A 23422-nucleotide genomic window follows, 5' to 3' on the forward strand; every position below is an offset into this window, starting at 1 on the left:
GGATCAGTGTCCCAGAACCTTGAATACACTGGTAAAAGGGGAATTTATATTTGTCCTATTTACCCTCTTTTTACCAGATAGTGTTTCTGGCCTGCCTCCTGTGCACATGACCAGCCACAGGTTATCAAAGAAGGCCAATGAGTTTACCTTAATTTTGGTATATTTTGCTGCACTCCACTCTAGCAACTTTGGAGCACAGTGTGCTAGAGGGGCAGGGATTTGAAACAGAAACTGGTTTGTGTGCTTTGGGGATATTACTATGAAAATGGCAATGCAAACTTTACAAAATTGGTGTACAGGAGAGGGCATTGATTCTGCAAGGGTCTTTCTATTACAAGGGGTTCCTTTGGGAATAAATTCTCAGGACATTCAGACTGTACTGGAGACAAACATAAAAGAGGAAGGCATAAAAATCCTAGGTAAAATGAGGGACCTCCACAAAGGAAAAATGACTAGCCCTATGTATATACCCTCATGACACAGACCAGGGGAGATTGTGCCAGACTTTAACCCTTTCAGGACCAAGGGACATATTTGTCCCATAACTTTAAAATCCTATAAATTTTGATTGGGATAGTCTACAGTTCTAAATTTGATATGTACGGATTCCATATGATACTACCTTTATGTAAACAAACTGGTTCCGACATTCATTCATTAGCGTCGTTGCCAGATTGACGAGAAGATTCACTTGCCACACTGTCCATAAGCCAGAAGTGTGATTTTTTTAAATAAAAATAATGATATTTCACAAAAAAAATCAATTTTTTGGCATCTGCAAGCCCTTTTTACCATAAAAATGTCGTCAAAACCACAAAAATTGGCTTACGATCCTTATGGTCCTGAAAGGGTTAAGACCAATAGGAGGAAATAAGGTTTTGCAAGGACTCCTGTCAAATTTTTTTGAATGCCTTTAGTGCAGCGGGAGACACCAATACTGAATTACAATCATCAATTGAGTTGTTTTGGGAAGAATCATAGATGAAATTTATTTATTTATTTAAGCATTTGTTATAGTCAAAGTGGTTTACATTCAGGTACTCAAGCATTTTTCCCTATCTGTCCCGGTGGGCTCACACTCTATCTAATGTTCCTGGGGCAATGGGGGTTTAAGTGACTTGCCCAGGGTCACAAGGAGCAGCACAGGATTTGAACCCACAACCTCAGGGTGCTGAGGCTGTAGATCTAACCACTGTGCCACACACAGGTTGCCCATGCCTGATATGAGCTAAGTACAGTTGTTTCCGCTGCTTACTTTTTTGAATAAGGATTTTTCAATCTTTATAAGTATACTAAATTGCCTGTGTGAAGTGAAGTGATAAGTTTTCTTTTATAGATTTGGGACAGCCCCGTTTTTTTGCTAGATATTTTTTCTCTGATTTATGAGATTTTTTCTCTCTGGCTGATTTTCAGGATGGGCCGATGATTAGACATAGTACTCCTTATTAGGAGCTTTATGCACCTGGAGTCTTAGTGAAGATGGTACTTTGAGGCCCGTTTGGTTGCAGATAAAATCTTTATTTTTATCTTATTGCCGCTTCACACAGACAATGTGAGATGCATTATTATTTATGATTTTGAGAGTTTGATGCTTGAGCATCTCTTCTCCTTGAATTATTGATAGTGTTTTATTAAACCACACCATGTGGTGATCACCAGATGCCAGATGATCACCCACTGAAACATCAGAAATAGTGGATGCATCAGACTAAAGAAATAGCCCATATAGAAAGTTAATCTTGTACAGTTAAGAAGGAATTATTTAAATATGATCAGATTTGAAACCCGGTTCTGTCATTTGACATTAAATACTGTAATAGAGAAAATACTTTAATTTCTTGTATCTGTCTTTTTTTTGGGGGTGGTGGTGGCCTTTTTGTTAATAAATTCAGATCACATTTTGATCAACTGTATTATCAATCTACTTGAATATGCAAAATAAACAATGTTTTATTTTCTGTGTTTAAATGAAAAGTTATTAAAAAGAAGCTGTTCTACATCTTACCCAGATTTCAGAAGACAATTGAAGACTTATTTATTCTCTAGATTTTTGGCTAAATAAATCCCTCATAATTTTATTGTAATCTAGATTAATTTTTTGTAAACTGCATAGATCTTCATGGTTATGCAGTCTATAAATTGATTTTTTTAAGTTATGTTCTTCTGGTAAGTGATGGCCATATGTGGGAGTCTTCAGAAATGTGTTTTTAAATGAACTGGACAACCTAAAACCTGAACCAGAATTACGTAATTTCAGAATTGTATATAAGAGGCAGGATCAGTGGACGTGTATTATTTCCTGTAACACTCCTTAAATACGTAGAGACAGCATTAGCTGTGGCTTAGTGAGTAAAGTGACTGGCTGAGTAGCACAGAGGGCAGGGTTCAACTTCTGATTTTCTCACTAATGTATCTTATGGCCCAAGGTAAACCACTTCAGTCTCCATTGTCTTGGGCAGGGAAATATCTGCTACTCTTGCGTGAATTTATTAACATGAGCAGATGAGGAAATGGAACTTTACTTTTGATATTTTTTTTTGTTTGTTTCAACATCTTATTGAAATTTTTCAAAAAGTATACAACAAATTATACGACAAAAACAATACACTATTAAGCTGCAAACTCAAAAGTCAAGAGATATAAAGGAGTCATATGAGATTAATATTCAAGTCCTTACAGAATGCATCAAGAGGAGCCCAAGTCCCAGTAAAACTGGCAGTGTTATTTTGTTTGAACGCTATTATTTCTTCGTATTTTCTGATGATACTGTACAGAGATGATTCCACCATTCGTGAAAGTTAAGCTTAGAATTATCCTTCCAGTTACATATAATGTGATGAATAACTAAAGCAATCGTAATAAACAAAATTTTTTGTGAATGATGGTGGAATTGAGATATCTGGTTTTGAAGTGCACAACATGATGGATTTATAGAATATAGGTAAATTGCTATCCATATGAGTGATAAAGAGAATTTTTGTCCATATGCCCGACCAATAAATTTGTAGATTAGGACATGCAAAAAGGAGATGTACGAGAACGTACCAGGTTGCTGAAGGCAAGGCCAACATAGCCCAGAAGAAGATGAATGTGAAAACTTGGCAATTTTAGTAGGGTCCAATAGGCCCTATGCAAAGTAAAGTAAGTAGATTGACAAATAGATGCCAACATAATGGGTCGAGCTGAGAATAACCAAAAGGAATACCAGTTTATTTTTCCAGGCTTTTCTTCTGATATTTTTTAATGCCATTGAATTATGAATACTTCTAAATGATGTATGAGAAGTCAGCAGCTAAGACTGAAGCCTTGACAAGCATAACCCCAAACAAAGGTATGGGGGGGGGGGGTTAACCCCCATGAAACACAGGTACATCCCTTATCAAAGGCATAAAGAGGAGTAACCTGCACAGAGCAACAGGTACAACTCATGGTTCGGTGCTGGGGCCAATCCTGTTCAATATGTTTGTGAGTGACATTGCTGAAGGGTTAGAAGGAAAAGTGTGCCTTTTTGCAGATAATACCAAGATTTGTAACAGAGTAGACACTGAAGAGGGAGTGGAAAATATGAAAAAGGATCTGCAAAAGTTAGAGGAATGGTCTAATGCCTGGCAACTAAAATTCAATGCAGAGTAATGCATTTGGGGATTAATAATCGGAAGGAACCGTATATGCTGGGAGGAGAGAAGCTGATATGCACAGACGGGGAGAGGGACCTTGGGGTGATAGTGTCCGAAGATCTAAAGGCAAAAAAACAGTGTGACAAGGCAGTGGCTGCTGCCAGAAGGATGCTGGGCTGTATAAAGAGAGGCATAGCCAGCAGAAGGAAGAAGGTGTTGGTGCCCCTGTACAGGTCATTGGTAAGACCCCACTTGGAGTATTGTGTTCAGTTTTGGAGACCGTATCTGGCGAAGGATGTAAGAAGACTTGAAATGGTTCAGAGGAGGGCGACAAAAATGATAGGAGGCTTGCGCCAGAAGACGTATGAGGAGAGACTGGAAGCCCTGAATATTTATACCCTAGAGGAAAGGAGAGACAGGGGAGATATGATTCAGACGTTCAAATACTTGAAGGGTATTAGCGTAGAACAAAATCTTTTCCAGAGAAAGGAAAATGGTAAAACCAGAGGACATAATTTGAGGTTGAGGGGTGGTAGATTCAAAGGCAATGTTAGGAAATTCTACTTTACGGAGAGGGTGGTGGATGCCTGGAATGCGCTCCCGAGAGAGGTGGTGGAGAGTAAAACTGTGACTGAGTTCAAAGAAGCGTGGGATGAACACAGAGGATCTAGAATCAGAAAATAATATTAAAAATTGAACTAAGGCAATGTACTGGGCAGACTTGCATGGGCTGTGTCTGTATATGGCCATTTGGTGGAGGATGGGCTGGGGAGGGCTTCAATGGCTGAGAGGGTGTAGATGGGCTGGAGTAGGTTTTAACAGAGATTTCGGCAGTAGGAACCCAAGCACAGTACCGGGTAGAGCTTTGAATTCTTGCCCAGAAATAGCTAAGAAGAAAAAATTAAAAAATTTAAATTGAATCAGGTTGGGCAGACTGGATGGACCATTCGGGTCTTTATCTGCCGTCATCTACTATGTTACTATGTTAACAAAGGCATAGAGGGGGGTAACTTAACCAGCACAGATCAGCAAGTAAAACAAAGGCATAACTTAATGTAATATTTAAGTTTTTATTGAAAGCTTCTATAAACCAGCTCGTGCCCCTTTACTCTGGATATGTAGGCCCTGTGAAGCATTTTGTATTGCAATTCCTGAAGTTGGACATTCCGTGAGCTAAGAAGTATCTGAGCAAAGCATTCTTGCAAAAACTGGTCTTGCTCTGAGTATTGTATATTGTTTGAGATGATGGACAAGTTTTTTTTTTTCTTTTTTGTATCATTGAAATGTTGTTTCTGAGGATGTGTAATGCATTGTGTAGTGCCTCTGTTTCCTTAATAAAAATATTCAACTAAAAAAAAAAGATTGGGGAGTCAATTCAGAACAGTTTACATGAGCTTCTGTAGAGATGTTACCATAGAGTTACAAAGAGCTTCTGTGAGGTGTTACAGTACATGGGCTCTAGTCTGAACTGAAATACATGGAGCTCTGTGGTGGTGTTACAATACAGAGTTATTAATAGCGGCATGATTATGCCATAATCAATCATCCTACTTATAAGCACATGTAATTCAGGTTTATTAAAAATTTGATATACCACCTCATCAAATATCAAAGCGGTTTACATAGAATAAAAAGCAAGTATATAAAAATACATTAAAAACATTTCAATACAACGACAGTCATACACAGACAATGACTTACTAGTACAAAAGGGCAGAACTACAATATTTGGATGGAAAGAAAAGAACGGGGGAGGGGAAAAACATATGGAAGGGGCAGCAGGCAAATCATCTGAAGAAACAATGCTAATGAAAGTGTAAAAACTTCCATAATCCTTAGTAGGATGATCATACATCGTACGCATCTTTAAAAAGAAATGCCTTTAAACTGCTTTTAAATTTATCAAGGGATGTAATTTCTCCTAAATGGTTGGGGGCCGAATTCCAGATTGTAGGCACCATAACAGAAAATACTGGTTCGCATAGTGTTAATGTACCTTAATGAGGGGACAGACAATAGATTTTGATTTGAGGAATGTAGAGTACGATGAGTGGTGTGAGGGATCAATAGCCTGTTAATGAATTCTGGTTGGCCGGCAATTTTACTTTTAAAGGTCAGCAACATAATTTTGTAAGTGACTCGATGCTCAATGGGGAGCCAGTATTTACGTGCTTTGTGAAATAATTTTTACAGCGGTGCTTTGGACCGAGTGACAGGTGTACCCCTTAACAAAGGCATAGATGATGGTAACCTGCAGAGAGTGGCAGATATAATCCTAAACAAAGTCATAGCTGGGTATAATCTGCATGGAATGACTGGTACAACCCATAACAAAGGCATAGCGGGTGTAACATGCATGGTATGACAGGAACCAACTCTTAAAAGGCAAATAGGGGAGTAAGCTGCACGGAACAACAGGTGCAACTCTAAACAAAGGCATAGTGGAATATAACCAGTACAGATTGGCAGGTACAACTCATCATACTGATCATTATCTGCCATCATTTATAATATTGATACTGTTCAGAGCTTTCAAACCATGCTAACTCTCAGCTACAAATGGAAATGCCATTTCAAACGGTCTGGAATTAAATGACCACCAGATGGCAGTGTTTATCTGTCAGTATGAGAAAGATCTTTTAGTAGTCCAAAGTGGTTCCAGCAACTAAGCAGAAATGAAACTTAATAGTCTAGAATGGAAGCGTTTTTCTTTCTGTCCTACAGGGATTGAGAATAATACAAGCCTTGGAACATGACTAACTTTTCAGTTCTAGTATTTTTAAGAATCTAAAGAAAGTCATGAGCTAAATGCTGCTGTTGATTCTTTTTCCAGGATACTATTTAAACTTTGCACTCTAATTTAATGGCATTTTTTAACATCACCTAAAGTTGCCAATGTGTACAGGTGTTCAGCTAGCATAGGTTTTAAACTTGTGAGTAATACTGACCATTTAGGAGAATTGTCTGTAAGTTAAACATCTGAGGTTAGTCATGCATTTGCTTTGTGTTCATATTTGGTCACGGCCAGGGCAGGATTAACCAATAGGGCAAGTAGGCACGTGCCTAGGGCCCAAAATGGTCAGAGGGGCCCAACGAAGGAGGGCATCAACATTGTTTTTTCCAAACGGCGATGGGCCCCTCCAGCATCGATCAGCAATGGTGCGTAAGTTCCGCCTAGGATGTCCTGGAAAAGCTTTGATTATTACTTCAGAACATCCAGGTGGAAGCCCATCAGATTCCCATCCATAACACACTTCCCAACATGCCCCTTTGAGCTCTGGATGCATAGCCTATGAGTAACCTAGTTTATCACTTTCTAGAATAAGGGATTCCAAACAGTTCATGTAAATGTTGAATAAAATCATTGACAATGGCGAACTCTGTGGAATGCCACAAGGTGATTGCTAGGCATTTGATAAATCTCTCTCCACAATGTATTTACAATTTGTTAGAAATTTCTTAAACCAGCTCAACACCAATCCTGTAATACCTATGGGGTTCATAATAAAAAAAAAACCAAAACGTCTAAAAAGTGTCCTAAATGGCTACTTGGATGATCAAAAAGCCTGATCGTCCAAGTACCCATAACTAAAGCTGGTTTTTAGACGTATCTAAAACCAGCTTAGGCCTTTCCCCTGCCTCTAAACGCACAGAGAGGAAAGAGGCGTGTTTAGAGGAGGGGAAAGGGCAGGTGGTGGGCGGGAGGTGGGCCGACCCACACCTAGGCGTGCAGCAAGTATAACCAAAACCGTAGACAGGTTGCCCAATCGGCACTTATACCTTTTTGACTTAGACGAAGTCAAACCAGGTCTAAGTGCTGAAAAAGGGGCGGCTGAGCTGATGGCCACTGGCGCGATCAGTTCAGCGGCCCGGCAACCTACCCACCCACCCACCGCAACCATCACGGCAGGAGAGATGCCTCATATCCCCTACTGCGATGCCATCACTCCTCTACCCGAACTGCCACGACCCACGGCAGGAGAGATGCCGAGTACGATTGGGCCAGGAGGGAGCCCAAACCCTCCTGGCCCCAGCGACCTCTCCAAGTACGATCGGGCCAGGAGGGAGCCCAAGCCCTCCTGGCCCCGGCGACCCCCCGACCCCCCCTACCCCCCACCTCCCACTACAATACGGGCAGGAGGGATCCCAGGCCCTCCTGCCCTCGACACAACCCCCCACCCCCAACGACCGCCTCCCCCCCCCTCCCGAGGAGATCCTGCAGTGAAGTATCACTTTTTTCCCTAACAGAACTGCTCAGTCCAAAAAACTCCGGAACCCCTTCAGAGAAGATCTACATTATCTTTTTAAGATGTTCAGGTGAGGTGAGTGGATTGCTAAGGAGATATCTTATTCTTAGAAGAACTTTGCATTTTTAAAGGGTTAGAATTGGAGGAAAATTTGGACTGAAAAGGGTAATGGCAGATAAAGCTTAATGCTCATGTTTGTGACTTGGACTCTGTCAAAAGGGTTGCAAGCTTTGACAGGTTTGTGTGTGGGGGGGGGGGGTTTTGTTGTTTTTTTTTTTGCCTGGCTTGGTTTTAGCATTTCAGTGGAATTTGGAGGAGTTTATAGTTTATTGATTTATAGCCCGCCTTTCCCAAGAATTTTAGGACACAGGATAGAGCAAGTCTACTCATTTCCGGTCCCCAAGTTCCACAGACAGGCCAGCTTTCTTGGATATCCACAATGAATATTCATGAGACAGATTTGCATGCATTGTATTTTCGGAGTGCAAATCTCTCTCATGCATATTCATTGTGGATATCCTGAAAACCTGGCATGCCTGTGGCCCTCAAGGAGTGGAATTGAGTAGCTCTGGGGTAGAGGGTAGTTTAACATACCGGGCTGTGTGCATTTTAAGCTCTGCAGTTGTCTGTCCTTAGCTTTGATTCCTGGCACTACAGTGGAGCTAGGACTGATAAGGAAGCTATTCCTTGTGCAGTACTGTTTGTACTCCTAGCTAGAAGCAGGTTCAGCAGTTGGATTTTTTTATTTTCTATGCATTCTGAGGTTGCAGATACTTTGTGCTGCTAGAGAATGGAGTAGGCAGCGTCAGGGTCTTAGGGATCAATGCAGAAAGCTACCTAGAGCTACAGGTTGCCCTGAACCAGCAGTTTACTTGCTCTTTAATAACTGCTGTATGTTGTAAGGGCTTCTGCTCTGCCATGGTAGATATCAATGCACAGCGCATTAAAATGCATGCTAAATGGCTGATTAAGCTACCCCACACCATGTAGAGCTGTGTGCTGATGTCTTTTGCGGGAGCTTAAGGCCAGCAATCTAGCGACAGGTCTGCGACTTGCGTTGGGCTCCTGCTATCAGCGTCGGCCCCCCATCTCTTTCCTCTACCACACTCCTGCACTGTGGCCCCCCTACCAAATCGCTCAATCCCGTTTCCCTAGTGTCCGACCAGGAAGCCTCCCTTCCCAAAAAATTTAAAAATATGTCCCCGGCGTCTAATGGCACCCACCAGCCTCATATGGCAGGAGCCATACCTACTGGCTTCTGGCTCTGGCACAGTCCTTCAGAAAATGGCAGCTCCTGTCCTGTCTGGTGCATTCTGGGATGCACTGGGTGGGGCCAGTCTGACATATTTGTCCATCTGGTTCTGTTCACTGCTTTTATCTCTGAAATCATTAGATCTCACCCTAAAGTCTCTCTTCTGTTCTGTTGCCATCAGAGAGTGTGGTACAGTGGTTAAAGCTACAGCCTCAGCACCCTGAGGTAGTGGGTTCAAACCCGTACTGCTCCCTGTGTCCCTGGGCAAGACACTTAATCCCCCCATTGCCCCAGGTACATTAGATTGTGAGCCTGCTAGGACAGGCAGGGAAAAATGCTTGAATACCTGAATGTACACTGTTCTGAGCTCCTTTGGGAGAACAGTATAGAAAATGAAATAAATCCACCATTGTGTAGCATTCTCTTAGATTTCTACACCAGGAGATCCACTATTTTCTCAGTCATAGCACCCCAGCTTTGGAACAATTTACCACTATATTTACGTAATGAACTTTCTTTAGAAAAATTCAAGCGCTCCTTAAAATGCTTTCTATATAAGGACACTTTCAAAACATAGAAAGCATAACTTCCCAAGTACAAAATCCTTTGTCTTTAATGAGTCTTATGAGTAGGTTGCCAAATTATTCTTTATTTTACTTTATATTCTGGTTATGTGCTCCTTCACCACCATATGTGTTCTTCCCTAAATGTTTCTTTTTCTTTTCTTAACCCTTTCAGGACCAAGGGACATATTTGTCCCATAACTTTAAAATCCTATAAATTTTGATTGGGATAGTCTACAGTTCTAAATTTGATATGTACGGATTCCATATGATACTGCCTTTATGTAAACAAACTGGTTCCGACATTCATTCATTAGCGTCGTTGGCAGATTGACGAGAAGATTCACTGGCCACACTGTCCATAAGCCAGAAGTGTGATTTTTTAAAATAAAAATAATGATATTTCACAAAAAAAATCAATTTTTTGGCATCTGCAAGCCCTTTTTACCATAAAAATGTCATCAAAACCACAAAAATTGGCCTACGATTCTTATGGTCCTGAAAGGGTTAAAGATTGTAGTTCATCCCCCTTGCCTTTTGTACCTGTCTGTATTAGAACGTAAATAATTTGTTTACAATGTCTTGTTTTGTTTTCCCCCTTTAAAAAAAAATTTTTTTAAAAAAATTGTTGTACGCATGGAAGTATATGATATTGCGTAGATAACAAATCCTAATAAACTTGAAACAAATGTATGTGACGATTAAAAAGTGAAAATAAAATTTGGAATCTCAAAGGGAAGTAGTGGTATTCCATTAATCTCTAACAAACTGCTATTGTGCTCATCATATTCAGTATATGATTTGCAAGTTTTTGCCATCTAGGAATTGATGACAGAAGTCAAAGTACAGTATAAAAAAAAAAGAGAATTACAATGGAAATCTCAGGGAAAGTACAAGAAATACTCATACACCACAGTTTTTGACCAAACTACATTCACTGCATATTCTTAAGGGCTTTTTGTAATTCAAGTATCATATCTTGTGGGAAAAAAAAAATATTTCAGCATGTAAAAAGCATGAGAAAGGAGTGCTGGCATGGCGCTGTTTCGACCAAAAACGCCCACACAAACAGCAAGCAGAACCCACCAAAGGAATGAGAAAAAAAGAACTGAAAGTTTACTTCTGGTCAGGCTAATTTGCACAGTAAAAAAAGGGAATCCAGACTCTGGCCGCTGTCTGTCTGTTTTTTTTTTTTTTTCTCTCTCTTTCTCTCTTTTGCCGCTGTCTGTCTCTCTCTCGACCCCTGACTGTCTGTCATTCTTTCTTTCTCTCTCTCTCCTTGACCACTGTCTGTCCGTCTCTTTCCCTGGCTCCCTGCCTGTGTCTCTTTGTTGCGCCATACCTGCCTGTCTCTCCGTGGTCCCCTTCTGTTTTCCCCCCTCTCAGAGCAAACCAAGATTGATGTCTGCCCCCCCCCAGCATACCCCTCCCCACACAGCAGCCCCTTTTCCCTATCCCCCTCAACTTCCCTGTGGAGCAGTAGCACATCGTGTAATTCTTACCAGCTCATCAACAACTCAACTCCTCTTCTGACAGCTCGACATCTTGCAGCACCCGCAGGAGACAAACCGCCATTGAAACCACCATTTGCGCTGTGTGCTGCAAACAGCTGCACATGCCATGTGTCACAAACAGCCGCATGCGCTGCAAATGGAACATGGCCACGGAGGCACAAATCACAGCGGCAGGGATCACGGCCTTGTAAGTGCGCATGTGCGCTTAGGGTTTTATTATAGAGCAGGGGTAGGGAACTCCGGTCCTCGAGAGCCGTATTCCAATTGGGTTTTCAGGATTTCCCCAATGAATATGCATGAGATCTATTTGCATGCACTACTTTCAATGCATATTCATTGGGGAAATCCTGAAAACCCGACTGGAATACGGCTCTCGAGGACCGGAGTTCCCTACTCCTGTTATGGTCCTCAAACCCGATTGGTGGGGGCTTGAGGTGAATGATGCCAAGCATGATGCCAGCTGCAGAAGCCTAAGAGAACTTATAACCTAGCTTCACAGGGAGAACATCTTTAAACTCGCCAGAGAGTTTCCCATTCTCACCAAAATTCAAATTTGTGACCAATAGAGTTTTCCACCAAAATTTAAATTGGTGACCAACAGAGTTTCCTGCCTCATTCACCTCAAGCCCCGACCAATCAGGTTTGAGGACCTACTATATCAGGGGTAGGGAACTCCAATCCTCGAGAGCCATATTCCAGTCGGGTTTTCAGGATTTCCCCAATGAAAATGCATTGAAAGCAGTGCATGCAAATAGATCTCATGCATATTCATTGGGGGAAATCCTGAAAACCCAACTGGAATACGGCTCTTGAGGACCGGAGTTCCCTACCGCTGCACTATATATAAAGATAAACTGTAGATCTCACAGCATACCCTGAAGAAAGCCACAGCGGGATGGATGAAATGTTGGTTCTACCTGACCAGAAATGGCGACAGCTGGAAAACTGCATGTTTGCCAACCATGGAAGCCTAAGAGAACATACATGAACTGATGGTAATTCTACATTGTTTATAATGATGCCAACCCACTCATGTGCCTTTAAAGCAGGGGTAGGCAATTCCTGTCCTCGAGAGCCAGAGCCAGGTCAGGTTTTCAGGATATCCACAATAAATATGCATGAGATAGATTTGCATCTCAAGGAGGCAGTGCATGCAAATCCATCTCATATATATTCATTGTGGATATCCTTAAAACCTGACTTGGCTCTGGCTCTCGAGGACCGGAATTGCCTACCCCTGCTTTAGAGGGTAGATCTAATAAGACACTGCAACATAGATCGAGCAGCACTTCATAAAAAGTGTCTGCAGGAAGGAAGTGGTGGCATCCTTAAATTGAATGTCTATGGGAAGTTTCAGGGGTAGGGTTACCAGATGTCTGGATTTCCCAGGACATGTCCGGGGGTCCGGACGGCTTTTCAAAACCTGGCACCTTGTCCGGGTTTTGAAAAGCCTCCTCAAATCATGTCGGGCAGGGAGGAAGTCTGAGCATTCGCGGATGCCACGAGCAAACTTCCTTCCTCCTCGACAAAAGCAGGCAGCGGGATGCGGGGATGGGCAGAAATGGGCGGGCCTAGGGGGGGGTCCAGATTATCTGATTGGAAAATATGGAAACCCTATTGAGGGGCCAATGCAGAAAGCTAGTGTGGGCAGAAGCACACAGTTAACAAAATGACTGCAAGCAATTTTATGGCCATAAGGTGGAGAGAAGTGTTTCACTCAGCAGATAATTGTGTGAGAATCTACTCATGGTATACTGGTGTGCAGCATATTTAGGGTTACCAAATGTTCGGATTTACCCGGTCATTTCCTCTTTTTAGAGGACTGTCTGGGTGTCCAGACAGCTTTATACACTGACTGGGGTATTCTCCCCTTGTTCCCCACCTACCTCCTCTGGCTCCGCTGAAATTTAATCTTCAGGCCAGGCGACAGCATCAGTGAGGTGAATCTTCTTGCTGGAGTGATTTCCTGTTTCTGCATAGGCGGGATGCTCCAGAGAGAAGGCTTTCAAGGCAGACTGATAGCAGCAGATTCACCTCGCTGATGCTGCTGGCCAGCCGAAAGATTACATTTCAGTGAGGAGGTAAGTGGGGAACAGGGGAAAGCCATATTGAGAGAAAAAGCACCATCCCATGGAGGGAGTGGGGGTTGCAGGTAGGAAGAGAAAAAGAGAGAGAAAGAATTGCCCATGGGGAGGGGATTCTGGAACAAGAGAGAAGCACTCATGGGGAGGGAGAGACAGAGAGAGAAGCACCCATGGGGATGGAGGGAGAGAGAGAGAGAAGCACCTGTAGGGGAGTTGGGGGGGAAAGAGAGAGAGAAGCACCTGTGTGTGGGAGTGTGGGGTGTGGGGATAGAGAGAGAAAGAGAGTGAAGCACCTGTGGGAGTGGGGGAAGAGAGAGAGAAGAACCTGCGGGGAGTTGTAGGGAGAAAGAGAGAAGCACCTGCAGAGAAGTTGGAGGGAGAGAAAGAGAGAAAAGCATCTGTGGGGAAGGGGGGTTGGAGGGAGGGAGAGAGAGCAACACCTGCATATGTGTGTGTGTGGGGGGGGGCTGAAGTGAGGGAGAAGAAGCATTAAAAGGGTACAGATGGGAAGGAGGACTAAGAAAATGAGTGAAAGGTGGAGTGGGGCAAGGGTGAGACTGGTAGAAGGTGGGGCCAAGGGTGGGATAGGGCTGGGGTCATGTGTCCTCTTTTTTGACTTCACAAATATGGTAACCATAAGCATATTAAAAAGCATGGTGTGGAGGAACAGTCTAATGGTTAGTGCAGTCAGTGGAGTAGTAAAGGGGAGGGGCGAGGGGACGGTCTTCCCCGGGCACCATGTTGGTGGGGGCGCTGGCACCCCTCCTCCTCTCTGTCCCCTCTGCCTTGTGTCACTCCTCCCCTTGCCACATTCACATCCCCCTTCCCTTCCCCCTTTCCTCCAGTTGTTCACTGCCCTGAGCAACAACTTCAATGTGTTCCTCGCGACCGCGTCATCTCTCCCGCTGATGTCATATCCGGGTATCGCGTATAGGAAGTGACGTCAAGAGGGAGAGCCGCTGAGATCGCGAGGAGCACATTGAAGTTGTTTGCTGGCGGCGGTGAACAACTGGAAGAATGGGGGAAGGGGGACACGCATGGCGGGGAAGGAGCAGGGAGAGGCAGAGATGTGCCTCCTCCGCAGGCGCCTCTCACCCTCGCTACCTCACTGAGTGCAGTGGCCTGAAACTCGGTTGGATTCTCACTGCAGCTTCTTGTGAAAAATTGCAGGCGGTTCTTAGGAAATTGGAAGACTGGGCGTCCAAATGACAGATGAAATTTAATATGGACAAATGCAAAGTGATGCACATTGGGAAGAATAACCTAAATCACAGTTACCAGATACTAGGGTCCAACTTACCCAAGAAAAGGATCTGTGTGTCATCGTAGACAATACAATGAAACCTTCCGCCCAATGTGCAGCGGCGGCCAAAAAAGCAAACAGGATGCTAGGAATTATTAAAAAAAGGATGGTTAACAAGCCCCTGTATCGCTCCATGGTGCGACTTCATCTGGAGTATTGCATTCAGTTCTGGTCTCATCTCAAGAAAGATATAGTGGTGCTAGAAAAAGTTCAAAGAGCGACCAAGATGATAAAGGGGATGGAACTCCTCTCGTATGAGGAAAGACTAAAACGGTTAGGGCTCTTCAGCTTGGAAAAGAGACGGCTGAGGGGAGATATGATTGAAGTTTACAAAATCCTGAGTGGAGTAGAATGGGTGCAAGTGGATCAATTTTTCACTTCGTCAAAAATTACACAGACTAGGGGACACTCGATGAAGTGACAGGGAAATACTTTTTAAAATAATTGGAGGAAATTTTTTATCCACTCAGAGAATAGTTAAGCTCTGGAACGCGTTGCCAGAGTTTGTGGTAAGAACGGATAGTGTAACTGGTTTTAAGATAGGTTTGGACAAGTTCCTGGAGGAAAAGTTCATAGTCTGTTATTGAGAAAGACATGGAGGAAGCCACTGCTTGTCCTGTATCGGTAACATGGAATATTGCTGCACCTTGGGTTTTGGCCAGGTACTAGTGACTTAGATTGGCCACCGTGAGAACGGGCTACTGGGCTTGATGGACCATTGGTCTGACCCAATAAGGCTATTCTTATGCTCTTATGGGCAAGTCCCTTAACCCTCTGTTGCTCCAGATACAAAATAAGTACCTGAATATAACATGTAAATCACTGATTGTAACCACATAAAGCTGGTATATCAAATCCCATCCCTTTTCCCCTTATTAGCTACTCTGCACCAGCACAAAGAAGTATACAGAAGACTTTATGGGAGCACAGTGCCAAAACTTGAACTCCAAGTTAAGAAGGATTAGTTGAGAGGACTGAATGGCAGCTTCAGCAAGCATAACCAATACCAGCAACGTTTATTACAGATTGGGAGATGAAGGTTCTAGGTCTGATCAGATGCATGCACTGGAATGTTGTTCTGTCCGTAAAGATCAGCATAGCATAATTTTTTGTGCAAGAAATTTTTGCAAGGCTGATATTTTGTTGGTAGAATAGCACTCCAGCACACATGCAGTTGGTGCTGACACTTGTTTTGCTCAAACATACTAGCTGCCCTTGGTGGGCTTACCCTGATTAGCAGACAAATTCTGCACACATGCATATGATTAAGTTTGGTTTAGAAATAGAGAATGACACGGGGACAGATTTTTCCCCGTGTCCCTGCGGGGATTCATTTTCCCGTCCCATCCCGGTGAGTTCTTTTCCTGTCCCTGCCCCATTCCTGCAAGCTCCATCCTCATCTGCACAAGCCTCAAACACTTTAAAATCATAAGTGTCTGAGGCTTGTGCAGTTAAGGCAGAGCTTACAGGAATGGGACAGTGACAGTGACAAAACTCATGGGGACAGGACGGGGAAATTGAGTTCCTGTCATTCTCTATTTAGAAACTAATCGGCACCCAGCTCTGATGTTCAGCTTTCTGTGTCGACCCCTGACACAGGGGTTTTTAACGCTGTGGGCATTACAAAGCAAACATTTTTTGTCCAAATAGCACAACACCCCTAATTCTGTTCGGGAACTTTATGAAAACCCGCATAATTTAATTTCAGATTAGCTCATTCCTGGCAGAAAGCCAGGTACTGCCCTAGGACAATTCCCTAAGGGATAATACTTCCTTTTTCATGACAATAAGGGAATGGTAAAACAAGTCGAACAGCTCTTGTGAGGAGAGGCTTAGGTACGTCACACCTTTTTCACAATACTGTACATCTTAAACACCACTCAGGAAATTCCAATAGTTGTAAATATGAGTTGGAAGGTTTCCATTTTTAGTTGGCTTGGTTTTCTTGACAGTAATATGCAGCTCTCTGGCTACATCTATGACCATGCAGAACATACAACAGCCCTTTTCAACTAACCTGCTGCTTACTATTGACATTATTCATGCAGTACTTGGTTAAAATAGTGTCTAGACATCGAGTGGTTATTTTACAGCAAAATGTCACAAACCTTAAATTGAGTAACAAGACCTCTTTTGCTGGTGTATTTCCACTTTAAACAAACAACCCTGTCTTGTGAGAAGAAAAGTATTTGATTTCGGAAAACAATACCCCTCCCCTCCCCTCTTCCTTTTGTTTTGTGTCACCCCATCTATATGTCACTCTTTTCTGCTCTTCCCCAAAGCACCAGCTTCTTTCAGGAAGTCCTTTGATATTGCTGTTCTCAGTGTAAGCCCGCCCACCCTATAAACCACACACCGGAATGAATCAGAGCGCTGGTAATTCCCCTTATCACAGAATGATGGAGGATTTTATTTTTCCATTTGAAAAATGACTAATGTTTGCCAGTGATCTCTCCACCTCAGAGGTGTGCTGTTAAGAGAATAATTTTATTAACAGGTAATCAAAATAAGAAGTTCAAGTACTATTATTACTCCCTCCGTATCCGCGGTTCAGCATTCACGGTTTTGATTATTCACGGTTTTTAGCTTGCTGGCTCCTCCCTCCAAATTACATCAGCTTGCATAGAGAAATCGCTGATTCGAAGAGTTTACAGAGAAAATTGCTGATTCCCAGCATTTTGTTCACCCTAACCCTAACCTGGCACCTTGTCCGGGTTTTGAAAAGCCTCCTCAAATCATGTTGGGCAGGGAGGAAGTCTGAGCATTCGCGGATGCCACGAGCAAACTTCCTTCCTCTCCGACAAAAGCAGGCAGCGGGATGCGGGGATGGGCAGAAATGGGCGGGCCTAGGGGGGGTCCAGATTTTCTGATTGGAAAATATGGAAACCCTATTGAGGGGCCAATGCAGAAAGCTAGTGTGGGCAGAAGCACACAGTTAACAAAATGACTGCAAGCTGTACTGGGAAGGGGGAATGCTGCTGCACAGGGAAGGGGGGGAATGCTGTTGCTGCTACACAGAGAAGGAGGGGAATGCTGCTGTTGCTGCACAGGAAAGTGGGGGGGGGGAAGGGAAAGGGGGCCAGGGAGCAATCTCTGCACTCAGCCCCCTTCTCTCACCCCCCTCCCTCACCTCTCAGGCACTGCACCCAGCCCCCTTCCTTCCCTCCTCTGTCAGACTCTGCACCCAGCACCCTTCCTTCCTTCCCTCTCCTGTCAGGCTCTGCACCCTATCCCCCACTTCCTGCCCTATCCTCATATCTCCTCTACCAATCCAAGCTGCTGTGCTAACCAGCTGCCACAGATCGAGTTTCTTCGGCTGCTAAACAGCACAAGCAGGAGCGTGATTTGGCGCTGCTGCTCGGCACTGAGCGACTTCTTTACTGCAATAATTCTGAAAGGGGGGGGGGTGTTGGCTCGAATATAAACTGGGACCCCCATTTTTGGGCCAATTTTATGGCCCATAAATCCCGGTTATATTCAAGTATATACAGTAAAATGCAACTGTGTTGATTTGCACCTACTTCGGTGTCAGTAAAAATGCATGCACATGAAATAAGGGTGTACTGTATAAACTACATGTGTACTTTGTGACTTCATCCATGCCCTACCCAAACATGCCTGCAGGCAGGTTGTGTAAGCGTTTGTGCTTAACTATTACTACTTATCATTTAGATATCCCTGTTAGATGTACGCAGCACTGTGCATTAAAACATTCAAGAGACAGCCCCTGCCCTATACAGCTTACATTCTAATCAAACATACAAACAGGACAAGTAGGGGCTTAGAGAGTTTCTCAGGCACGGGTACTTTATAAGTGAGTGGGGGTTAGAAGTTAAAAGCAACCTCTAAAAAGGTAGGCTTCTAGCCTGGGATTTGAATACTGCCAGGGGTGGAGCTTGACGTATTGACTCAGACAAGAAGCAAGAGAGAAGGAAAGTAGTCTGGAGTTGGCAGTAGAGCAGAAGGGTACAGATAAGAGAGGCTTGCCCAATGAATGGAGTTCCCAAGAAGGAGTATAGGGAGCGATAAGAGAAGAGAGATTGAAGAGCTGCAGAGTGAATGCAGCTGTAAGTCAATAAGAGGAGTTTGAGCTGTAAACAAAATCAGATAGAGGGCCAATGAAGTGATTTGAAGAGAGTGATTATGTGAATGTAATGATTCTAGTGAAAGATAATTCTGCTACTACTACTACTACTACTACAGGAAGTCCCTGAGTTACAAACATCCAACTTACAATGAACTCATACTTATAAAAGTGAGTCCGACATCTGTTACTCCCCTACCTGGGTCTGGTGTCCGTTATTCCCCTCCCCACAACCTTCCCAAAGTGGCAGTAGCTGGCCGGCAGGAGCAGCACTGTAAACACAAGAAGCCCAAGGTCGGCCTCATTGGGACCTTTCCACTGCCTTGTCTGCTTCCTATGATGTCACTTCCTTTAGGCAGACACAGTGATGTACCAAGGTGGGGGCGGTCCACCCCGGGTGCAAGCCCTGAGGGGGTGCTCCTGGCCTTGAAGTCTTTAGCATCTGGTTCCCCCCCCCCGATGTCCGGATTCTCCCCCCCCCCCGCACCATTTGCGGTGAAGAAGCAGCCCGCAGTGGGATTGTGATACCAGCGATCCCTGCGCTGCTTCGGCGCTGCATCCTCCACCGTGGTCCCACCCCTCCTCTGATGTCAAGGCCAGGGGGATGAGTGATCCTTCAGGGCTGGGGGGTGAGCGGTCCTTTGGGGTGGGTTGGGGCATCAGGCCTTCAGGGTGGGGCGAGCAGGCAGGCCTTCAAGGGGGGAATAGGCCTTCAAGGGGAGGACAGGCAGGCAGGCCTTCAAGGGGGACAGACAGGCAGGCCTTCAAGAGGGGACAGGCCTTCAAGGGGATCAGGCAGGCAGGCCTTCAAGGGGGGGACAGGCCTTCAAGGGGGACAAGCAAGCAGGCCTTCAAGGGGGGGACAGGCCTTCAAGGGGGGGACAGGCCTTCAGGGGGGTGCAGGCCTTCAAAGGGGGGGGGGGGGAAACAGGCCAGCAGGCCTTCAAGGGGGAAAGACAGGTAGACTTTCATGGGGATCAGGCAGGCAGGCCTTCAAGGGGGGTCAGGCCTTCAAGGGGAACAGGCAGGCAGGCCTTCAAGGGGAGGACAGGCCTACAAGGGGGGACAGGCAGGCAGGCCAAGGGGATCAGGCAGGCAGGCCTTCAAGGGGGGGGGACAGGCCTTCAAGGGGGTGAATAGGCCTTCAAGGGGATCACGCAGGCAGGCCTTCAAGGGGGGGACAGGCCTTCAAGGGGGGGATAGGCCTTCATGGGGATCAGGCAGGCAGGCCTTCAAAGGGGGGTCAGGCCTTCAAGGGGAACAGGCAGGCAGGCCTTCAAGGGAGGGAGGACAGGCCTTCAAGGGGGGGCAGGCAGGCAGGCCTTCAAGGGGATCAGGCAGGCAGGCCTTCAAGGGGGGATAGGCCTTCAAGGGGATCAGGCAGGCAGGCCTTCAAGGGGGGAACAAGCCTTCAAGGGGGACAAGCAGGCAGGCCTTCAAGGGGGGGGACAGGCCTTCAAGGGGAGGACAGGCCTTTAGGGGGGTGCAGGCCTTCAAGGGGGGAACAGGCCAGCAGGCCTTCAAGGGGGACAGGCAGGCAGGCCTTCAAGGGGGGGACAGGCCTTCAAGGGGATCAGGAAGGCAGGCCTTCAAGGGGGGGACAGGACTTCGGGGAGGTGCAGGTCTTCAAGGGGGGGGACAGGCAGGCCTTCAAGGGGGGCAGGTAGGCAGGCCTTCAAGGGGGGGACAGGCCTTCAAGGGGGGGACAAGCAGGCAGGCCTTCAAGGGGGACAGGCAGGCAGGGCTTCAAGGGGGGGGACAGGCCTTCAAGGGGTGGACAGGCATGCAGACCTTCAAGGGGGGGGATAGGCCTTCAAGGGGGGGGGACAGGCAGGCAGGCCTTCAAGGGGAGGGACAGGCCTTCAAGGGGGGGGATAGGCCTTCAAGGGGATCAGGCAGGCAGGCCTTCAAGGGGGGACAGGCCTTCAAGGGGGGGATAGGCCTTCATGGGGATCAGGCAGGCAGGCCTTCAAGGGGGGTCAGGCCTTCAAGGGGAACAGGCAGGCAGGCCTTCAAGGGGGGGAGGACAGCCTTCAAGGGGGGGACAGGCCTTTAGGGGGGTGCAGGCCTTCAAGGGGGGAAACAGGCCAGCAGGCCTTCAAGGGGGACAGGCAGGCAGGCCTTCAAGGGGGGGACATGCTTCAAGGGGATCAGGAAGGCAGGCCTTCAAGGGGGGGACAGGACTTCGGAGGGGTGCAGGTCTTCAAGGGGGGGACAGGCAGGCCTTCAAGGGGGGACAGGCCTTCAAGGGGGGGGATAGGCCTTCAAGGGGTGGGGACAGGCAGGCAGGCCTTCAAGGGGGACAGGCAGGCAGAGCTTCAAGGGGGGGGGGGGCAGGCCTTCAAGGGGTGGACAGGCATGCAGACCTTCAAGGGGGGGGATTGGCCTTCAAGGTGGTGCAGGCCTTCAAGGAGGGGGACAGGCAGGCAAGCCTTCAAGGGGGACAGGCAGGCAGGCCTTCAAGGGGTGGACAGGCATGCAGACCTTCAAGGGGGGGATAGGCCTTCAAGGGGAGGGGCAGGCAGGCAGGCCTTCAAGGGGGGAACAGGCCTTCAAGGGGGGGGGAGACAGGCCTTCAAGGGTGGGATGCAGACAAAGAGAGGGGACAGGCCTTCAGGGGAGGGGGGCCCTGGTGTAGAAGTACACAGAGGGAAGGGGGGGGTTCAAAGAGACGTGTATATGCCAGACTTTGGGTGGGAAGAAATAATGGGTCTGAAAATAGAGGAGAGGGAGAGAGATGATGGACCATTGGTTTTAGGGAGGGAAGGAACCGAAAGGGAGAAGTTGGACATAAGGGATGGTGTGGAGGGGGGGGGGGGGATAGAGATACTGGATAGGAGGGTAGTTGGGAAAAGAAAGGGAGAGATGGTGGACCCTGGGGTGGTGGGGAAAGAGGGAGATATGCTGGATGAAAGGGTAGTTAAGAAAAGGTGGATCTGTGAAGGGAGACGAAAAAAAGGAAAGATGCCAAACATCCGGCGGAGGGAAGGGAAACGGAAGGGGAGGACAGAGATGGCAGATGGATGGTTAGCATGCAGAAGGAAGAAATAAGGAGACCCTGGCAAGCAAGTTATTAGAAGTTGTAAATTCCGCTCCTCTCCATACTATTCCAAATCCATATTGTATCTGTTCTCCTATCTAATTTCTTGTAAACCGTGCAAAGCTCTACTGTTATAGAGAAGATGCGGTATATAAGCCTAAGGTTTAGTTTAGTTTAGTAGTTTAGTTTACCCACTGTGCTGCAGTGAACAATTTTGGCCACTCATGAACTAAGGGGTCAATGCCCAAGAAAAAGATCTAGGTGCCATTGTAGACAATACGCTGAAACCTTCTGCCCAATGTGCAGCAGCAGCTAAAAAAGCAAACAAGATGCTAGGAATTATTAGAAAAGGAATGGTAAATAAGACTAAGAATATTATAATACCTCTGTGTCACTACATAGTACAACCTCACCTTCATTTCAACCAGTATTGTGTTCAATTCTGGTCGCAGTATCTCAAAAAAGATATAGCGGAATTAGAAAAGGTTCAAAGAAGAGTGACCAAGATGGAAAAGGGGGTGAAACTCCTCTCATATGAGGAAAGACTAAAATGGTTAGAGCTCTTCAGATTGGAAAAGAGACGGCTGAGGGGGGATATGATTGAAGTCTACAAAATCCTGAGTGGAGTAGAACGGGTACAAGTGGTTCGATTTTTCACTCCGTCAAAAATTACAAAGACTAGGGGACATTCGAAGTTACAGGGAAATACTTTTAAAACCAATAGAAGGAAAAAATTTTTTACTGCATTGCCAGAGGATGTGTTAATAGCAGTTAACATAGCTGGTTTAAAAAAAAAGATTCGGATACGTCCTGTATTTGCATAGGGTTCATCTGTGTTTTGCATTGTGTGACCAAGGTAGGGTTACCTTATTTGCTAAGTCAAAAAAGAAGATGCTTGACCCCAACCCAACCCCAATGGTGCCATACCCTCCTTCTTCTACCCCACTCTTGTACTGTGCCCCCCCTACCAAATCACAACCCTGTTTCCCTGGTATCTTAATATCCTACTGGGACTGTGAAGCCTTTCTTCTTCCCTTCTGCCTGCCCACTTACCCATCCACCTACTTCAAAATTTAAAAAAACATGTCCCCTGTGTCTAGTGACACCCACCTTCCCCCTCTTCCTGTACCTCTTATGACAGGAGCCATCCCCACCAGCTCCTGCCTCTAGCACAGTCCTTTTGAAAATGGCAGCTCCTGTCCTGCCTGGTCCATTCTGGGATGCACTGGGTGGGGCCAATCTGCCATATTTGTTCTTCTGGTTCTGTTCACTGCTATTATCTATAAAATCATTAGATATCACCCTAAAGTCTATTCTGCTCTGTGGCCATCAGTATTTCATCCACCACTGTGTAGCACTTTCATAGATTTCTAAAGCTCAAATGCGACATGTGACAGATTAAAAAGTGACAGATTAAAAAGTGACATGTGACAGATTAAAAAGTGAAAATACGATTTGGGATCTCAAAGGGAAGCAATGGCATTCCATTAATCTCTAACAAACTGCTATTGTGCTCATCATATTCAGAATAAGATTTGCAAGTTTTTGCTATCTGGGAAGTGATGAAAGAAGTCAAAATATAGAAAAGAAAATTAAAATGGAAATCTAAGGAAAGTACATCAAATACTTATACACCACATGATTTGACCAAACTACTTTCACTCCATATTCCTAAAGGCTTTTTGTAATTCTAGTATCATATCTTGTGAGAAGAAAAA

This window comes from Geotrypetes seraphini, chromosome 4, assembly GCF_902459505.1.
Source record: "Geotrypetes seraphini chromosome 4, aGeoSer1.1, whole genome shotgun sequence".
In the NCBI taxonomy this organism is placed as follows: domain Eukaryota; kingdom Metazoa; phylum Chordata; class Amphibia; order Gymnophiona; family Dermophiidae; genus Geotrypetes; species Geotrypetes seraphini.